This window comes from Nicotiana tomentosiformis, chromosome 11 (assembly GCF_000390325.3).
Source record: "Nicotiana tomentosiformis chromosome 11, ASM39032v3, whole genome shotgun sequence".
NCBI classification, from domain to species: domain Eukaryota; kingdom Viridiplantae; phylum Streptophyta; class Magnoliopsida; order Solanales; family Solanaceae; genus Nicotiana; species Nicotiana tomentosiformis.
In genome coordinates, this window is record NC_090822.1 from 9,152,273 (window position 1) to 9,172,695 (window position 20,423).

General features: G+C 38.5%; 1 long non-coding RNA gene across 1 annotated transcript; it reads right to left on the minus strand.

Annotated features, from left to right (window-relative positions):
• Window positions 1–12,433: 12,433 nt before the first annotated feature.
• On the minus strand, window positions 12,434–16,228 carry LOC138900897 (uncharacterized). Its single transcript, XR_011412232.1, has 3 exons — window positions 16,109–16,228; window positions 14,769–15,172; window positions 12,434–12,558 (listed from the first exon to the last, which is right to left on the minus strand). It is a non-coding gene; the product is annotated as an uncharacterized lncRNA (long non-coding RNA).
• Window positions 16,229–20,423: the final 4,195 nt, after the last annotated feature.

Here is a 20,423-nt window from a genome sequence, read left to right on the forward strand (position 1 = left end):
CCTTATTGAGACTGGATAAGTTCACTTCAGTGGTACACCTTCTGAGGACCCACAGGATTATCTTGAACACTGCCATGAGGTGTTGCGGAACATGGGTATAGTTGAGACCAATGGGATTGATTTTGTTGTATTCCAGATGACGGGTTCCTCCAAGAGGTGGTGGAGAGATTACACATTGACCCGACCAGTCGGATCACCTACACTTACCTGGGAGCAGTTCTCTCAGCTATTTCTGGAGAAGTTCCTCCTTATCACACTGAGAGAGGAATTTCGCAAGCAATTTGAGCGTCTACAGCAGGGCAGTATGACTGTTACTCATGATGACTCCCATTTTGTGGATTTGGCCCGTCATGCTCTCCTTTTACTACCCATGGAGGGAGAGAGTGAGGAGGTTCATTGAGGGACTCACACACCCTATCAGACTTCAGATGGCCAAGGAGACCGGAGGGGATATTTCTTTTCAGGCGGCTGCTAATGTCGCAAGGAGGATCGAGATGGTTCTTGCACAGGAAAGAGGGTAGAGGTCCGATAAGAGGCCTCGTCAATTTGGTGGTTATAGTGGTGCCTCTTCTGGAGGTAGGGTAATTTTGGTAAGGGTCATCCTCCCAGACCGTTTCATTCAGCACTTCATGTACCTCTTGGTGCTTCAGGTAGTCACGGTCCTATTATGCCTTACTCTGGGCAGCCAGTATTCAGTGCACATTCAGCTCCTATCAGTGCACCACCACTCCAGAGTTACTACAGTGGTTATCCGGCCCATTTGGGTCAGCTTCAACTTCAGCAGCCACGGCATCAGGATGGGTGTTATGAGTGTGGGAACATTGGTCACATCAGGAGGTATTGCCCTAGATTGGCGAGTAACAGATCTCGGCAAGATTCTCGTGCCATCATACCGACACCGGTTGCTTCACCGCCTGCTCAGCCAGCTAGAGGTTGGGGTCAGGCAGTTAGAGGTAGAGGTCAGGCCATTAGAGGTGGAGGTCAGAACGTTAGAGGTGGAGGCCAACCAGTTAGAGGCCGTCCCAGAGATACAGTTCAGAGTGATGGGGCCCAGCCCCGATTTTATGCTTTTCCAGCTAGGCCTGAGGCCGAGTCATCTGATGTTGTGATCACAGGTATTATTCCAATTTGCCATAGAGATGCTTCAGTTCTATTTGATCCAGGATCTACTTATTCCTTTGTGTCCTCCTATTTTGCTTCATATTTGGTTGTGCCTTGTGATTCTCTGAGTGCTTCTATGTGTGTATCTACACCGGTGGGAGACTCTGTGATATTAGATCATGTCTACCATTCGTGTGTGGTTACTATTGGTAATCTTGAAACTAGTGTGGATCTTCTACTTCTTGATATGGTAGATTTTGATGTCATCATGGGTATGGATTGGTTGTCTCCTTATCATGCTATATTGGACTGTCATGCCAAGACAGTGACCCTAGCTATGCCGGGGTTACCTCGATTAGAGTGGAAAGGAACTCCTGGCCATTCTGCCAGCAGGGTTATTTCTTATATGAAAGCTTGGCGTATGGTAGAGAAAGGGTGTCTAGCCTATTTGGCTTATATTCGCGATCCTAGTGCAGATGTCCCTTCTATGGACTCAGTACCAATTGTTCGTTAATTTTCAGAAGTATTTCCTGCAGATCTGCCAGGGATGCCACCCAACAGAGATATTGACTTCTGTATTGATTTGGCTCCGGGCACTCAACCCATTTCTATTCCACCATACCGTATGGCCCCGCCAGAGTTGAAAGAATTGAAAAAGCAGTTACAAGCCTTGCTTAATTAGGGATTCATTAGACCCAATGTCTCGCCCTGAGGTGCACCAGTATTATTTGTAAAGAAGAAAGATGGCTCGATGCGGATGTGTATAGATTATCGATAGTTGAACAAGGCCAATATCAAAAACAAATCTCCGCTGCCAAGAATTGATGATTTATTTGATCAGCTTCAGGGTGCCAAGGTATTTTCGAAGATTGATTTGAGATCTGGTTACCATCAGTTGAAGATTAGGGCGTCTGATGTCCCTAAGACAGCTTTTCGGACTCGGTATGGGCATTACGAGTTCCTAGTGATGTCATTTGGGTTGACAAATGCTCCAGCAGCATTTATGGATTTGATGAATCGGGTGTTCAAGCCTTATTTGGATGCTTTTGTGGTTGTATTCATTGATGATATCTTGATTTACTCCAGCAGTCGGGAGAAGCATGAGCAGCATCTTCGAAGTGTGCTTCACACCTTGAAGAATAATTAGTTATATGCCAAATTTTCAAAATGCGAGTTTTAGTTAGACTCATTTGCCTTTTTGGGACATGTTATATCGGCAGAAGGCATAAAGGTGGATCCTAAGAAGATTGAGGCTATTCAGAATTGGCCTAGACCTACTTCGGTTACAGAGATCTGGAGTTTCCTAGGTTTGGCAGGTTATTATCGTCGGTTCGTGGAAGGATTTTCATCTATAGCAAGCACCTTGACCAGACTAACCCAGAAGGGTGTTCTATTCAGATGGTCAGACGAGTGTGAGTTGAGCTTTCAGAAGCTCAAGACCGCTCTGACTACGGGGCTAGTATTGGTATTACCTACAGGTTCAGGATCGTATAGGGTATATTGTGACGCATCTCATATTGGGCTTGGTGCAGTATTAATTCAAGATGGCAAGGTAATTGCATATGCGTCACGGCAGTTGAAAGTTCACGAGAAGAATTATCATGTTCATGACTTAGAATTGGCAGCCATTGTTCATGCGCTGAATATTTGGAGGCATTACCTCTACGGTGTCTCGTGTGAGGTATTTACTAATCATCGTAGCCTTCAGTATCTGTTCAAACAAAAAGATCTTAATTTGAGGTAGGGAAAGATAGTTGGAGTTGTTGAAAGACTATGATATCACCATTTTGTATCTCCCCGGAAAGGCCAATGTGGTGGCCGATGCTTTGAGTAGAAAGGCTGTGAGTATGAGTAGTCTTGCATATATTCCGGTTGGTGAGAGACCATTAGCTGCAGATGTTCAGACTTTGGCTAATCAGCTCGTGAGGTTAGATATTTCAGAACCCAGACGGGTTCTAGCTTGCACAGTCGCTTGGTCTTCTTTATATGAGCGCATCAGAGAGAGGTAGTATGATGATCCTCATTTACTTGTCCTTAAGGACACGGTGTGGCACGGTGATGCCAAAGAGGTTGCTGTATGGGAAGATGGTGTTCTGCGAATGCAGGGCCGTATTTTTGTGCCTAATGTGGATGGGCTTCGTGAATTAATTCTTGAAGAGGCACACAGTTCCAGGTATTCTATTCATCCAGGTACCGCAAAAATGTATCAAGATTTGTGGCAACATTATTGGTGGAGGAGAATGAAAAAGGATATAGTTGCACACGTAGCTCGGTGTCTGAATTGTCAGCAAGTTAAGTACGAGCATCAAAGACCTGGTGGTTTGTTTCAGAAGTTAGAAATTCCTGAGTGGAAGTGGGATCGTATTACAATGGATTTTGTTGTTGGGCTCCCACGAACTCAGAGAAAATTTGTCGCAGTTTGGGTCATTGTGGACAGGTTGACCAAGTCAGCCCATTTTATTCCAGTGGCAGTTACCTATTCTTCAGAGAGGTTAGCTAAAATTTACATTCGTGAGATTGTCCGCCTTCACGGTATGCCCGTGTCTATTATTTTAGATCGAAGTACGCAGTTTACCTCACATTTTTGGAGGGCTGTACAGCGTGAGTTAGACACGCGGGTGGAGTTGAGTACAACATTTCATCCACAGACAGACGGACAGTCAGAGCGCACTATTCAGATATTGGAAGATATGCTTCGCGCTTATGTTATAGACTTTGGAGGTTCTTGGGATCATTTCTTACCACTTGCGGAGTTTGCTTATATAATAGCTACCAGTCGAGCATTCAGATGGATCCATATGAGGCATTATACGGAAGGCGATGCCGATCGCCAGTTAGTTGGTTTGAACCGGGAGAGGCTCGGTTATTGGGTACCGATTTGGTACAGGATGCCTTGGATAAGGTCAAGATTATTCAGGATCGACTTCGCACAGCTCAGTCTAGGCAAAAGAGTTATACCGACCGTAAAGTTCGTGATATTGCATTCATGGTTGGAGAACGAATATTGCTCTGTGTTTCTCCTATGAAAGGTGTAATGAGGTTCGGAAAGAAGGGCAAGTTGAGCCCTAGGTATATTGGACCCTTTGAAATTCTTGAAAGGGTGGGTGAAGTAGCCTACAGGCTTGCATTACCACCTAGTTTATCAGCGGTTCATCCGGAGTTCCATGTGTCTATGCTCCGAAAATATCATGCTGATCTGTCCCATGTGTTAGATTTCAACTCAGTCCAATTGGACAAAGATTTGACCTACGAGGAGGAGCCGGTGGCTATTCTAGCCCGGCAGGTCTGACAGTTGAGGTCAAAGAGTTATCCTTCAGTTCAGGTGCAATGGAGAGGTCAGCCGGTAGAGGCTTCTACCTGGGAGTCCGAGTCGGACATGCGGAGTAAATATCCACACCTTTTCTCCAGCTCAAATACTTTTTCTAACTCTGTTCGAGGACGAACATTTGTTTTACAGGTGGAGAATGTGATGACCTAAAATGTCATCTTTAAATTTAATAAGTAATTCTGTGTTTAGAGACCTTGAAAAGTACCATTTATCATTCCTCGACTTGCGTGCGCAGTCCGTACAATTTTTCGAAAAGTGTTTATGTGAAAAATGGATTAAAATGGGAAATAGAGCTTTAAAACTTAATTAAGTTGACTTTGGTCAACATTTTAAGCAAACGGATCTGGATCAGTGTTCCGTATCGTGATTTGGGACTTGGCCGTATTTCCGGAATCGAATTCCGAGGTCCCTAGCTCGAGATATGGAATTTTGATGAAAAATTAAAAGCTTGAAAGCTTAATGATTTCTAAGAAATTTCTGGTGTTGGATTTATTGACCCCGGGTCCCTATTTTGGTTCCGGAGCCCGGTATAGGTTCTCTATAATATTTATGACTTGTCTGCCAAATTTGGTAAGAATCGGAGTTGATTTGACATGATTCGGACGTCCGGTTGTAAACATATAAGCTGTAAAGTTTTCTTGAAAACTTCCTTTGATTTGGTGTCCGATTCGTAGTTCTAGGTATTATTTTGGCGATTCGATCACGCGAGCAAGTTCGCATGATGTTTTAAAACCTGTGTGCATGTTTGGTTTGGAGCCCCGAGGGCTCGGGTGAGTTTCGGATAGGCTACAGGATGATTTTGGACTTTGAAAATCTGGTATTTTGCTGCAGCAAGTGTTCTGGCATGTTCTTCTTCGCGTTCGCGAAGGCACTCTCGCGAACGCGAAGAGTAAACTGGGCAGCTGGATTTTTCTTCTTCGCGAACGCGAAGCGATGGGGGCATTACCCTTCGTGAACGCGACCACCTCCTCGCGAACGCGTAGTGTTAGGCACACCTGGGGGAGGGTCGAACATTCCTTCCGCGTGAACGCGAGCTATGCCTCGCGAACGCGTAGGCTAGGGGGAAACCTTCGTGAACACGAAAGCCACGAGCTGCTACTCATCGCGAACGCGACAGGCCCTTCGCGAACGCGAAGAAGGCCTGACCCCTGTGACTTAAAACAGAACCAAAAACGAGATTTTTCCCATTTTGCACAAACCCTCAATTATAACTCGGCTAAGGGGAGATTTCAAAGGAGTTTTTCATGATTTCGGATTGGGTAAGTGTTCTTTATCATATAGTGATTGTATTTCACAAATCCATGTCTATATTCATTATTTATTTTGGATTTAGATGGAAGAAATTGGAATTTTTGTAAAACTTTCCAAAAATAAAAAATTAAGATTTGAAGGTCCATTTGATATCGGAATTGGACAAATTTGGTATGGTTGAACTCGTATCGGAACGGGTGTTCGGATTTCATGAGTTTTTTCGGGATTTGAGACGTGGGTTCCACTGCCGAATATTTTAATGAATTTCGGATTTTTATCCAAACAATTTATAAATTCATATGGAATTAATTCCTATGATTAATATTGAATATATTGAATTATTTTTGAATAGATTTGAAGCTTTCGGAGGCAACTTTAAAAGGAAAAGCTGTTGTTGAATAATTGATTGGAAATTGCAAAGCGAGGTAAGTGTCGGGGTTAACCTTGACTTGAGGGAATAGAACCCTTAAATTGTTTGTTATGTGAATTGCATGTAAACGATGTATAGGCGAGGTGACGAGTGTCTATACGTCGTTAAATTAATTGTTTGCCTGCTTACTTGAAAAATCTTAAATTGTTTTTAATCATAAATTAATTATTATAATAATTATTTCTCTCTTATTCTTTGCAAATATAAATTCTTGAATTCCTGCATTAATTGTTACATGCTATTTGAATTATGTGCCTTAATTGTTATTTGACATTTAGCATAATAAATATTAAACTGCCTATTTGCTCCTTGATTCCCATAATAATTTGTTATTTGTCATTGTTTGCTTCATAATTAAACCATAATTATTGTATGCTTGTTGTCTCGTAATTTTATATTAATTGTTACATTTATTGGAAAAAAAATTTCTATAAAAATTGGTAAATGAAAATATTGGAGGAGTGGGTTGCACGCCGTAACAGACTTATTAAAAGTCCATATTGGAGGATCGGGTTGCACGCCGCAACAGACTTATTAAAAGTCAATATTGGAGGATCGGGTTGCACGCCGCAACAGACTTATTAAAAGATAATATTGGAAGATCGGGTTGCACGCCGCAACAGACTTATTAAAAGTTAATATTGGAGGATCGGGTTGCACGCCGCAACAGACTTATTAAAAGTCAACATAGGAGGATCGGGTTGCACGCCGTAATAGACTTAATTGAATGTGAATATATTGTGAGAGCGGGTTGCACGCTGCAACAGAATTGAATGTGAATATATTGTGAGAGCGGGTTGAAAACTGCAACTGAATTGATGGAAATGATAATTGGTTATGACTGTTGAGTTGGCTTCAATTATTATAAATGAGTTACTTTATTATTTCTATTATTGTTGTTGTATCTAATATTGCGTACAGGTAATGTAAGTGACCCGCCTTAGCATCGTCACTACTTCGTCGAGGTTAGGCTCAGCACTTACCAGTACATGGGGTCGGTTGTACTGATACTACCCTCTGCACTTCTTGTGCAGATTTTGGAGTTGGTCCCAGTGGCGTACCATAGACTTGCTCGAATTTCAGCTATCAGAGGAGACTTGAGGTATAACTGCATGGCATTCGCAGTTCTGAAGTCCCCGTCTATTGTACTTTAGCTGTGTGTTTATTTCCAGACAGCTTTATTTTATTCAGACCTTTATTTGTATTTATTCTAGAAGCTCGTGCACTTGTGACACCAATTCTGGGATGGTATTTAGACACCGTTGTTATTATGGATTATTTCAAAATTACTTCCGCATTTGCTTCCTTGTTGTTAATAAATTTAAAATTGTTTTAAAAATGGATAATGTTATTCTAACGTTGGCTTGCCTAGCAAGTGAAATGTTAGGCGCCATCACGTTCCGAAGGTGGAAATTTTGGGTCGTGACACTGGAAGACCATCGGTCTGCGTCGAAATCATCCTTTAACTTTTCCCTATTTTTGTCTCAGTCCCATTCTTTAGTTAAAGCTGGAAAACTGAGTTGTTCATTCTCAATTCTTATCTTCGACTCGTAGCGTTTGTGAACATCTGCCCATGTTATTGTCTAGAACTTGAGCAGACTTTCTTTTAATTTTTAGGAAGCGTCAGAACTCCTCAAATTCAGCCCTAAATGCCTCAGCTGCCCATTCGTCCAGCACGGCTGGTAGCAACATCTTTTCCTTCTAAAATCTGGTCACAAACTCCTGTAGCAATTCAAACTCTCCTTGCGCAATTCTGAATATGTCAGCCTTTCGGACATGTACCTTCATCGCCCCGCCATTGGCCTTGATAAAAGAATTCGTGTGCATCTCGAAGGAATCTATTGAGTTCTCGAGTAAAAGTGATTACCATGTCAGGGCCCCTTCCGTGAGGGTCTCCCAGAACTTCTTCAATAAGACTGACTCAATCTCGTGCGGAACTAAGTCATTTTCCTTCACCGCCATTGTATAAGTGGTGATGTGCTCTTGAGGGTCCGAAGCCCAATTAAATTTTTGCACGTCAGGCATTTTGAACCGCTTCCGAATCAACTCCGGTGCCGCGCTTGGTTTAAACGGCAACTGGGCATATTTCTTTGAATCCGGTCCTTTTAATACTGGCAGTGCACCTGGGATTTGGTCCATTCAGGCATTTATTTTCCTCATAAATCGTGTGAGTTTGGTTTTAAAGGGATCATTCTCATTGTTGTTACCGAATCAGCTGTCGTTCCCCCCGGCCCTATCGAATCCACCTCACCCCTCGGGGTGTTGTTACCAATTCATTGGGTTGTTTGGTTAGCGGGATCACCGGGAGGAACTGGACCTCATCCATTTGCGTTGTTGGAAGCACCTGACAACGCATGCCTCAACTCTGTCATGACCTGATCATGACGCGAGAGATGGCCCATAATAGCCTTATGTTGTTCCCTCAGGATTCTGACTGTTTTCGCGACGTGCTCGTCTTCAGCATCATCAGGAGTTGTCTCCCGGCCATGTCGTGGATATTGCCCGCCATGGACCAGCGTGGCCTCATCGCCCTCACTGTGGGTATCACTGATCGAATCTTCGTATTGAGGCTGATTTCCTTGGGCCTCAACGTTGTGTGTGACGTTGACATCGCTATCTGCCATTGTTTATGATTTTTCACTAAGAAACAAAGAATCTAACATGTTAGTAATAGGTACAAGGATCAACTCAAGTACGCAACTGTCTAAGCCTTACAGTGGGCGCCGAATCTTTTACCCGTAAAACGGTACAGTTAAATTTGTAATTTGGTTTATAAATTAAATAAAATATAAGACTTAGCGTTAAAATCGAGATAAGACAGTAAATAGCTTGATTCCGGAAGCAGGGCTTCTGAAGACAGTAATAGCAATATTAATAAGCAAGAAGTGAAATGTTATTCAGCTTTTGAATAGTATATATCATTCGTTTGTCCGAAAATTTGTGTCCTTCTAATGGTTATTGAACTCACTATTTATAGTTTCACCTAGGGAACAAGGTCCTAGGATCAAGCCCCTCTTAAATGATAATTATTGGGGCCATTGAAGAATGTGTAACGGCAGGCCATGAATACCATATTCTCTATAACTGACTATGTATTTAATACTGCAGAATATTCTTCATTGCATGCTATCGGGCGACAAACATTCATTTGTCTTTATGATCAACATTCCCTTCAGGGCTTTCCGGTGCCAATCGAGATTGCTGTCCCCGGTCTTGATTTCCACCTGTCTTGTTTTTCATCTGTGTCCGGTTCCACGTGTCACTCTATTATGTGAGTATTTAATATGAACAGATTTTACCCTATACATGGGGAACTAAACAAAAATTGCCAAGTTTAGGGTGGGTCCCGAACATTTCCGCCATTCATATATGTTTAAATGTATAAGTTCAAGTAATTGTACACTTCTTTTCTACAATAAGAAATGATTTCTTTGTCATTTTGATCACTCTGCAAATTTGACATTTATCTTATTCCTCAGGATTGCCTGCTATACATCCAATTTTAGAATATGTCAGCACTCCATAGTCCATATAGTAATTACAATCCCGTCAATGGGAAAAATAGAGTGACTCGTTGTGAGATAAAACTCAATTAAGCCTAAACCATCATAGAGTATAGTTGTTGGTAAATTCACCATTCTTGAAGACCCCAATGTTCCCAATGTAAAAAGAAAAAGAAAAAGAAAAAAGAGAGAGCTTACATAATGAATATGTTAGTTATATTTTGAACGTTTTGAGCTTGATCATAGCCCATAAACGTGATTCCAATTTTAATGTGTCATGCATTTTTTGAGATTGGTGGGTTTAATGTGATGGTGAGTATTGGCTCAACCCAACAAAGCCAATAGTTGGAGGACCCATCAAGTTTTTTAGTAATTATAGCTTGACCCTTTCTCTGTCCCGTATATAAACACATTGTCAAAGTTTTTTCATATTATTAGGTGTTCTGTTGTCGCCACCATAGTGTGATAGAGGAAGATATATTCCTTCATCAATCTGCGATATGTATGCTGCAAACATGTATGCTATTATCTTTGCAAATCGAATTTATATTTGTATGCTAATATCATGTTTGATCTCGAATTTATTACATTAATAATCTTACATATCATCATGTTTGATCTTTGTTTTATTACGTTAATGGTCTTACACCCTAAAACTAAGAACCATGTTTTAGAGAAATTTTGGTGGACTCCCCTGGTGAATCTATGGTTATATAGAGAAATAAATTATAAGATTAATGAATCTTAGTAATATATACATGGATTAAGCTACTCAATCTTTTGTATTCAGATGTTAAATTTCGTTTATTTAATGATGTGAAATATTTATATTATTTTATTATTATTGGGATACACATGAAATTTTCGACTTATATGCATGTGACGTTGATATATAGCCATGTTCATTTAAACTCGAGCGTATGGCTACTTATCGGGCTGATATTTATCTTAACAGTTTGGCTTATCGGTTATCGACTTACTTATAAATGTAGTAATCTGCTAGCAAACCAATAAGACATCGGGCGAATTGGTATCGAATTAGCAATCATCGGACGGTTTAGCGACTAAATCAAATGAACAATGCAATGAAAATGAAGTACATAGACTATAACTCAATAGAGATAAGGGGAAACTTAATACATATTCAAAATTCATGAAAGGGAAAGGGTGAAGAGTGAACATAAACAATTGTCTGAACAATTGTAAGACTCTAAAGTCTGAACATAAATAATTGTATCAAAATAAGCAGGGAAGGCTACAGCACTGCCACTCACGAAAATATGGTAACTTTGTAAGTCTCACCAGACTCTATCGATCACTAGCACTTAAAATTTACAATCACAATCAGAAGCAACCTTATAGTTTCTTCTTCTTTTACAATAAGCAAGCTAAAGTTTGTATTAAAAGATTGGCAAAGTTTAAGTTCACAATTACAATCACAAAGTTTGTGCAAGCAAAAGTACCCCATAGCTCCAAGAGAGAGACGAGCAGTGGTGGTGTGTTATCGTTGAGAGAAAGAAATTAGGGTTTCAAATAGTGGAAGAGATAATATATACATAGGAGTAAAAATATGAATATAATAATTCTTAACGGATTAACGGTTTATCCAATAAGAAAATTGAGTAATCCGCCTCCTAACCGATAAACCGTTAATTATAAAATTTCAATTCGTTCACCGGCCATTAATCGGATAACCCAATACCAATAAGCCAATTTTGCGATTCGGTTATCGGTTACAGTTCGGTTTGAACAGCCCTACTCAGGAGCGGATCTATGTATATGATTGGGGGTGCCACACCACCCGGATGCTCGGTTAAAATTTTGTGTATGTATTGATATTTTACAAAAAAAGACTATATATGTAAAGGGTGGCACCAGCAGTTACAAATGAACTCTAGGTATCGTGGTTAGTGTACCAAACTCCTAGAAGCAAGATCCACGATCGATACTCATTGCCTACGTTAGCATTCCAATTTATCGTTGTTCCCCCTTCTTTCTTTTCTTTCTGGTCCATTTCTTTATTTCTTTATCTTTTTGTTCCCTCCTCTTTGAACCCATTTTTATTATTTGTTAAATTGTTTCATTTTTCTTTTCTAGTTCTTTAAAATTTTACTTAAATATGATTTAAATTTTTTCTCTTTTTATCCAACTACTGTTATCTTTTTTTCTTGATTTGCAATTTTTTTAAAGAATGATGATAGGATCAATAGAGATAATATTAATCTAAATATATGTAGATTGAAGGGGTGTAGTTGCTAATTTTAAATTTTTACTTTTAGTTTTACTTTTTAATCACATTGAATCAAGAGAATTAGATTAAATTGGATAAACCTATTCGGTTTGGTGATCACATATTTATTCATGAACCAAAAATTATGTACATCAAACTGAATTAATTCAGAACGGATCTAACCGACTAAATGTACATCCTAATTCAATCTCTTTTGCTAATGGTTAGTTCGCATTAATGATAATGGCACCGTAATCACTAAATTCTGGATCCGCCTCTGGCCCTACTCGAACGTTGTTTCATTTATCAAATAAACCCTCGTTATGTGTCAGTCATGACCAGTCTAATTTTGAGTCATGACACTCAGAAGTATAAGAATATTACTCCTGAATAGGGTGTCATTTGGTAGGGTGTATAAGAATATTACTGAATATGGCGTATTAATAATGCTGAAATTAGTAATGTTGGGATTAGTTATGCTGGAATTATTTCTTATCGGTTGTTTGGTTTGGTATAATAAATATAACGTGCATTACATAATTTTTCAAAAACATTTATAAATATACCCTTCAAAAGTATTTGGAAAAGGTTTAGAAACGGCAGTTATGTATTTATATATGCTTATCCATGTATTAAAAATCATGGTATTGCTAATGCCATGACTTGTTATGTATAAGAATAGTATTGAATATGATGTATACATAGGTTGAAAGTGCTGGATAGATCACGAGGGGAGTGTAGCTAACAATGAAGTTCAAAGGTTCGATATCGGATAACATTTAATAAGCAGCCATTACAGAGGTTTTCGACATTCAAAGCCAACCGTTATACACCCATCAATGGCGATTTTATTCTCATTCAAGAGGGGTTTGATTTTAGGATCTTGTCTCCCTAAGTAAAGCTATAAATAGCAGGATTAACAACCATTGCAGGATACAAAATACTCTACACACAAAAAGTTATACTCTATTATGCTCAATCTCAATACTTGAATATTGCGTACACTCTTGTCACCGGAAAGGTTAAAGTTCTTAGTCATGCTTGTTTTTTCTTTAATTTCATTTGATAATCTTATCTCTGTTTTTATTTACTTATTATTTTTGGGTCATATCGATTCACTTGTCTATAAACCACGCTATAAATTCAACTGTACCGTTATGCGGGTAAACAAATTATCCAAAAATCAATTATTTTTCTTTTTTTTTATGTTACATATAAAAGATAAGTAAATTATTCAAATTTAAAATATCAAAAGACATGCATATTTCAATGGTTAAATTTTGAACAAAGCTAATACATTACTAATAAATTCATAACTAAAAGAATAAGGATTCAAAATCTAAGGCAGCCATTTTAAAGCTACCTTAAATAAAAAATTTCGGGATTGATGAAAGAACTTTGTAATTGTAGCTTGTTTCGTAGATTTCATTCTCTTACTAGCGATATAACGCTTGAATTGGCGAAGATTCGTGTCCAAATTTTCAGCAAAAAGGCATCCAATAGCTTTTCCTTGAAGATAATCTAATAGCTTAATAGTTAAATTTTCTATATAAATATTTTTTGAAATTTGATCATGTGCAAATCTTCAAGTCTTATATATGCAAGATAGAAACTTTGTTTAATGAAAAACTTTGTTTATTAGTAATCTTAAAGATTTTATATGGCTGTTATAAAGGGATAATTTACAAAGAGCGTTCTGCTATAAATATGATTGTTGTTGTTATATGCGAAAAGCTGTTATAGAGAGGTAAAATATAATTTAAAAAGTCGATTTTGAGAAAAATTTAGTTTTTATAGTTAATAGATGTTATATAGGGATGTTATTATAGAGAAGTCTGACTGTATATACAAATTATGTTATTATATTTTTAAAAATAAAAATGGAAATGATTATAGCAATCTCGGATTAAGCTGAGGGAGGTCAATTTACAAATTCTTACATTGTCAACTAATCTTAAATGAGAAGGTTCTATTTACTTTATTTATATGGAAAAGTAACATAACTCTCAGATCCACATGTGAAAGTGCAATTTAGTTTGTGCAAAGTGCGAATTCATATTATACGAACCTAGATTAATGTGTTATTAACAAGCACTGACCAGTTACACAAATTGGCCGATATCTATTATTCCCGTACAATGCGCGTCTTGGATCCCGAGCGCTTGAGCCTGGCTTCTCGAACCAAATCTTCTTAAATTATTTTTCAAGTTACATTGTAGAGGCAAGGTCCAGAACTTATAACAAACTATTACTTCTCTCCTCCTCGTACACTAAAAGCAAATAATTGTTTAACTAAAATCTTTCCTATAATTTGAGATCTCAACTGTCTAAAATTTAATTGGTAAGGACAAATCAAGTTAAGACCACAGGAGAATACCCGCACCATGTTCAAGTTAGATTTAAATTTTATTCAAAGAGGCTGTATAAGAAATTGCACGGTCCATACTCTTCTATAGGTTAATTTATACTTGGTGAAATTTAGCTGCAGTTGAATTTTAAGTGATCTGTTTATAGAATATATTTTTATGTAATAAGTACTTGTGTATATATGTACGTGGGACCCATGTTATGGTATGAAAGTGGGGGAAACATTTGACATTATTACTATTAGTGCCCTTTGCCATGTTACTGTAGACTTTCTAGGACACAATGCAGCATAAAGAATGCATTTTATTCAACTACAAAATTAGTTAGACGTTTGCTTTTTCATTTGGTTTTCTCTATATTTTCTAGTTTAACTGAAATATACTATTTTTTTTTTAGTTTAGCAGTATAAATATTTTTGTGAAGAAAAAAGTGAAGTATGCTTTGCACTCCAATCAAGTTAAAAATACTCTATTAGATTTGCATTATTAGAATAAAAAGATAAAACTAGAAGCTATTTTTTTTTATCTTTAACCTTTTTCACAAACGGTGATCTGAGACACTATCACAAGGAATTAATAATACCAAAGCTAGTATATATATAAATAATTTTTCTGCGTAGATCCTACCAAACGACCCTCACGAACAATTATTCACCTGTGCTTTTCTTCCTCTTTTTTTTTTTTTAAAATCCTTATACATTCAGGAACAACTATTCACCTGTGTTATAAAAAGAATCAATAAGCTTTTATATTTTCTTAAATAACGTGAAACATTTGATGATTTCACTCAACAGAGATATTGGCACAAACAAGCAAATCCCCAACGAGTTGATCTCCACTCACATTGTCCTGAGGGATATCCTTCGTTATTGCAATTTTTCTCACAATGAGCTGACACATAGCATTGCCCATGAAATGTAGAACTAAATACCTCGCAAATACCATTCTCCACAGCACTAATATCTGCCACCCAAAAAAGAAAAACGTAATAGGAAAAAAGCAGAATGAAATTTATTACTAGTACTTTAACCTTTGTAGACATAAATAAATGGGCTTTTAACCCATTCAGTTTGGCCAAAAATAATTACAACAATTAATTGAATTTACAAAAGTTATATACTGATTATATATAAAATATGTATATTATATGATATTTCTTATTAATATACAAAATATATGTATTTTCCTTCTATATTGTGTTAATATTCCTACATAAATAAATAATTGTACACCTTTTCGAATAGCTTGAATTTTAAAAGAGATTGTCACACAATTCAATATATTATTAGAGTATAGAGATAGTCAGAATTCTTAAGTACTCTGGTCGAAACACATTACGAAAAAGAATTTTCATATGTTTGATCCATATATAAAAGAAAGAGCCAGGTCAGCATGTTGTGGGGGCATATTACAGAACTAACATAAACAATAAGGGGTCGTTTGGTTCAAGAGATTAGGTGTGTTATTCGGTATAAATATTGGTATTAAATTTATCCCGTATTTAATTGGGGCTATTAGCTAAAATTGATAATATTAATTTTATACCAAAAATTTGGTATGACTTATCCTATATAGAAGGTGTGATAGTTCCATCAATATTAATACCCTGCAGGCAAACAAAAGTTAGTCCATAAAATTTTGGCCACAGAAGCCCTTAGAAACACGTGTCAATATTTCTTGCTCGAATTCACGATATCATTCTTTATGTGGAGATTGTGAAATGAAAAATTGCCTCTAGAGAATTCCGTGAGGTTATAGTTCTTATTATAATCTCAAAACTATAATCTCGGAATAATCCGATTTATTTTGAACCAAATGACCCCTAAAGTTATCCCTTGAGTGAAGCTGTGATCAAATTATGGGAACAAAGCAATTGCTTCCATCTTTTTCTAAACTCACCGTTTGACGTAATGAGGAGTACGCTAAAAAATATCACCAAAAACCTAGAGAAGCAAACATGAGATTCAGCCATATTCAAACTTCTCTTTATAATAGCAAAACGTTAGTGTATGATAATTGGAATAAATACAAATATATATAAGGAGATCATTATAAAAAAAGTTGGGTTTAATCAATTTAAAGTTAGAATTAGTTGATTTCAAGAAACATCGTTATTGGTATCTTCAAATCACCGTGAGAAACATCGCAAAAGAAATGGTTTGAGCTGTTTTCATCCTTGTTTTATTTGTAGTTTTTGTATCATAGTAATTGATCTTTTGATTCCTTTAAATGATAAGGAGCCACCAATAAGGTATAGTACTACCAAAAAAAATAGGAATTAGCAACGGATAAATTTTGTGGCTAAACACCAAAATTTATTGCTAATTTTACTTGTTGACGGATTAGCGATATATTATCACGAAATTCTGTTAGCTACGAGCGATTTAGCGACAAAATTCTTAGCTAATTTTATTTTCTTAGTAGAATTTTCGATAAATAAGAGACGAAGTGAAATTACGCATGGCTTTTTCTTTTAGCTTTTACTCTGACATTTCAGTATGTTACGTTATGTTTGAATTGATACTTATAAAAAGTAAACGACTTATAGCAAATTAATAACGCACTCTGATGTATAATACCGATAACAATCCGACCCCTCATTTTAAGTATTTGCATTTCCAATTAAATATGTTTTGAAAGTGTTTATACGTTGGTATGACTGATGACTTATCGGATGAAATGAGATACTCATATTATTAGTGCGAAATTTGCGTAATCTACAACTTATGCAAGTTATGGCAATATGAATGTCTTTCTAAAATTAATTTTACCCTCTGCCATTATCAGGGGCGTACCTAAATACCTGATTCAACTGAACCCATGATTTTTGACGAGGTGCATGAATTTATGCATAAAAATCTGCTAAAACTACAACAAATAGTATATATGAACCCATAATTTTAAAAATACAGAGTCAATGATAAAAACTTTAAATGTTAAATCAATAGAGTTTAAATTCTCGATCCGCCTTTGACCATTATAAAAGATACTTCCCGAAATTGAGCTTCGGGAAAAGGTTACATTTATATAGGTCATTGTATAGGGTAAAATTAGTTTACATTAAATGATCGAATGACAACATGACACGTGAAACCGGAGACAGGCAGAAGACAAATCTAGTAAGAATCAAGACCGGGAACAACGGCTACAGTTGGCATCGGATAGACCCCGAAGGGAGCATAATCAACGTGAGTGGGATGAATGTTTGTCACCAGATATCATTTAATGAAGAATATTCCCTCTTATTAAATAGGCAGCCGTTGCAGAGAATTTTGGCATTCATGGCATGCGTTACATATTCATTAATGGCCCCTTTTATTGTCATTTAAGAGAGGCTTGATCCTAGGATCTTGTTTCCTAGGTATAGCTATAAATAGTAGAATCAACAACCATTGTAGAGTAGACGAAATATCTAAGAAAACTTATGCTACATTCTATTCTCAAGCTAAATAATACAACTTTACTTTCTGTTTTATAATGCTCTTATTTTTGTCCTCGGAAGTATCGCTCCCGGAGCCAGGCCTGCCATTCCCTTCGATTTTAACGCTAAGACTTATTTTTAATATAATTTATTTATCATTTTGGATCAAATAAATTCGCTTGTCTATAAATCACGTAACAAATTTAACTGTACCGTTTTATGGGTAAACAGTTTGGTGCCTTAGACAACTGCATAATTGAGTTGGTCCTTGCGTCTATTACTAATTTTTTGATTCTTTGTTTCTTAGCAAAAAATCGAAAATGGCAGCTAAAGATGGCAACACCACCCACAACGTTGAGGGACATGAAAATATACCTCAACACGGGGATTCAATCAGCGACACCCGCAGCGAGGGGGGTGAGGCGACCCCGGTCCGTGGAGGACAGTACCCGCGACATGTACGGGAGCCAACTTCCGATGACGCAAAAGACGAACATGTTGCGGAAACAGTAAGGATCTTGAGAGACCAACAAAAGGTCATCATGGGCCATCTCTCAAGGCAGGACGAGTTCATGACGGAATTGAAGCAGTCATTATCTGGTGCTTCCAATAATGCAAACAAAGGAGCCCAATTCCACTGCAAATCAAATGGCTCAAAGAATTGATAACAATACAAGAGGAGCGAGGTCGGTTTCGACGGAGCAGGGGGAACCGGTAGCGGATCCGGTAACGACAACGGTAATGATCCCTTCAAAACTGAGCTCATGAAATTCATGAGTGAGATGAACAAAACGGAAGGATCAGAACGTGAAGGAGTTTCACGCCAGAATGGACCAGATTCCGGACGCACCACTAGTTTTGAAAGGCCCAGATTCGAAGAAGTACACCCAGTTGCCGTTTAAGCCGAGCGCAGCACCAGAATTGATTTCGAAAAGGTTCAAGATGCCAGACATACCAAAGTACGATGGGACTTTAAATCCTTAGGAGTATATCACAACTTATAAAACGGCGGTGAAAGGAAACAACTTGGCTCAACGTGAGATTGAGTTGGTTCTGTTGCAAAAGTTCGGAGAAACCCTCACGAAGGGGGCCTTGGCATGGTATTCACTCCTACCCGAGCACTCAGTAGATTCTTTTGAAATGCTCGCAGATTCATTCATAAAGGCCCACGCCGGGGCCAGAAAGGTCCAAGCCCAGAAAATGGACATATTCAGGATCGCACAGGGTGAGTCCCAATTGCTGCAGGAGTTCGTTATTAGATTCCAGAAAGAGAGGATGCTGCTACCGGCCGTATCAGACGAATGGGCAGTTGAGGCATTCACTAACTGTTTGAACCCGAGGAGCTCCGACGCTCCCGAAAGTTAAAGGAAAGCTTGCTCGAGTTCCAAGCGACCATATAGGCGGATGTCCATAACCGCTATGAATCGAAGATAACGATAGAAGCTGATCAGCTCGGGTTCCCTACATCAACCAAGGGGCAGGACCGAGACAAGATCCGGGAAAAATTCAAGGATGATTTTGATGCAGACCGACGATCTTCTAAAGGCCGTTTCTTGCCTTACGAGAGAGCAGAGGAATGCGGCGCAGCAAAGGGTTCCGGTCCTCAGATAGGTTTGCTCCCGATAGAAGAATTGATTGCGGCCGGAGCAACAGATCGCTATAAGAAAAAGAGGTACCGGGGACCCAGGATTCCTCATATCCCAATCTTTCAGATTATAATTTCAACTTCAGCATAGTAGAGTTGGTATGAGCAATGAGAAATATCAAGGAAGCATGATTCTCGAAGACAATCAAATCCGATCCCAACTAGGGGGATCCCAACTTATGGTGCGAATATCATGGGACTCATAGTCATAGAACTTGGGACTGCCGACATCTGCGTGAGGAGCTAGGTAGCAACGTAGCAACGCTTTTGAAGAATGGCCATCTGAGGGAGTTCTTAAGCAACCGAGCCAAAAATAATTACGGCCGCAGCCGGGACAACGCAGAACCCTCGAAGATAGGGGAAGACCCTCCTCGACTGACTATCAACAAGATTTTTGGAGGGAATGAAATCAACAGTGTAACCTTCTCGATAGAAAAGAAAATAAAAGTATCGGTGACCCACAGCAAGAGGCTCCAGGAAGTTGCCGAAGATGACATCACCTTCACGAAGGAAGACGGCGATGGACTTCTTATGCCGCATAACAACACCCTAGTAATTTCTCTTAATGTTCTAGATTTCAAGATTAAACGTGTTTTGGTTGACCCGAGAAGCTCAACCAACATCATTCAATAGAGAGTGCTGGAACAAGCTAAATTAACGGAAGTATTATTCCGGCAACAAAGCTCCTCGTCGGGTTCAGCCTGGCAAGTGTGACACCCGAAGAGAGATCCTGCTGCCCACGAACGCTGAACGGTTACAAAGACCACCTTATTTGAAGTGGTGGATGGTGACATGGGCTACAACATAATTCTTGGTAGACCATAGTTACATGAAATGAAGGTCGTACCATCAATATATCACCACCTGTTAAATTTTCCGACCCCAGAGGGAATCAAGCAAATAAGAGGAGATTAACCAGCAGCGAGGGAAATGAACATAGTGTCAATTTCCAGCAGTAAAGGGAATGACCCTAGCAAATAGAAATTAGAGGAATTGACGCCTGCTCCCGCGTCAAGTGAGGATGATAAAGGCGAGGAGTCATCGGAATCCCACCAGGTACCGAGATACTTTCAGTTACCGGAAGAGACAGACTTAACTAAGTCCACGGTAGAAGAACTCGAACAAGTGGCTTTGTTTGAGGAATTCTT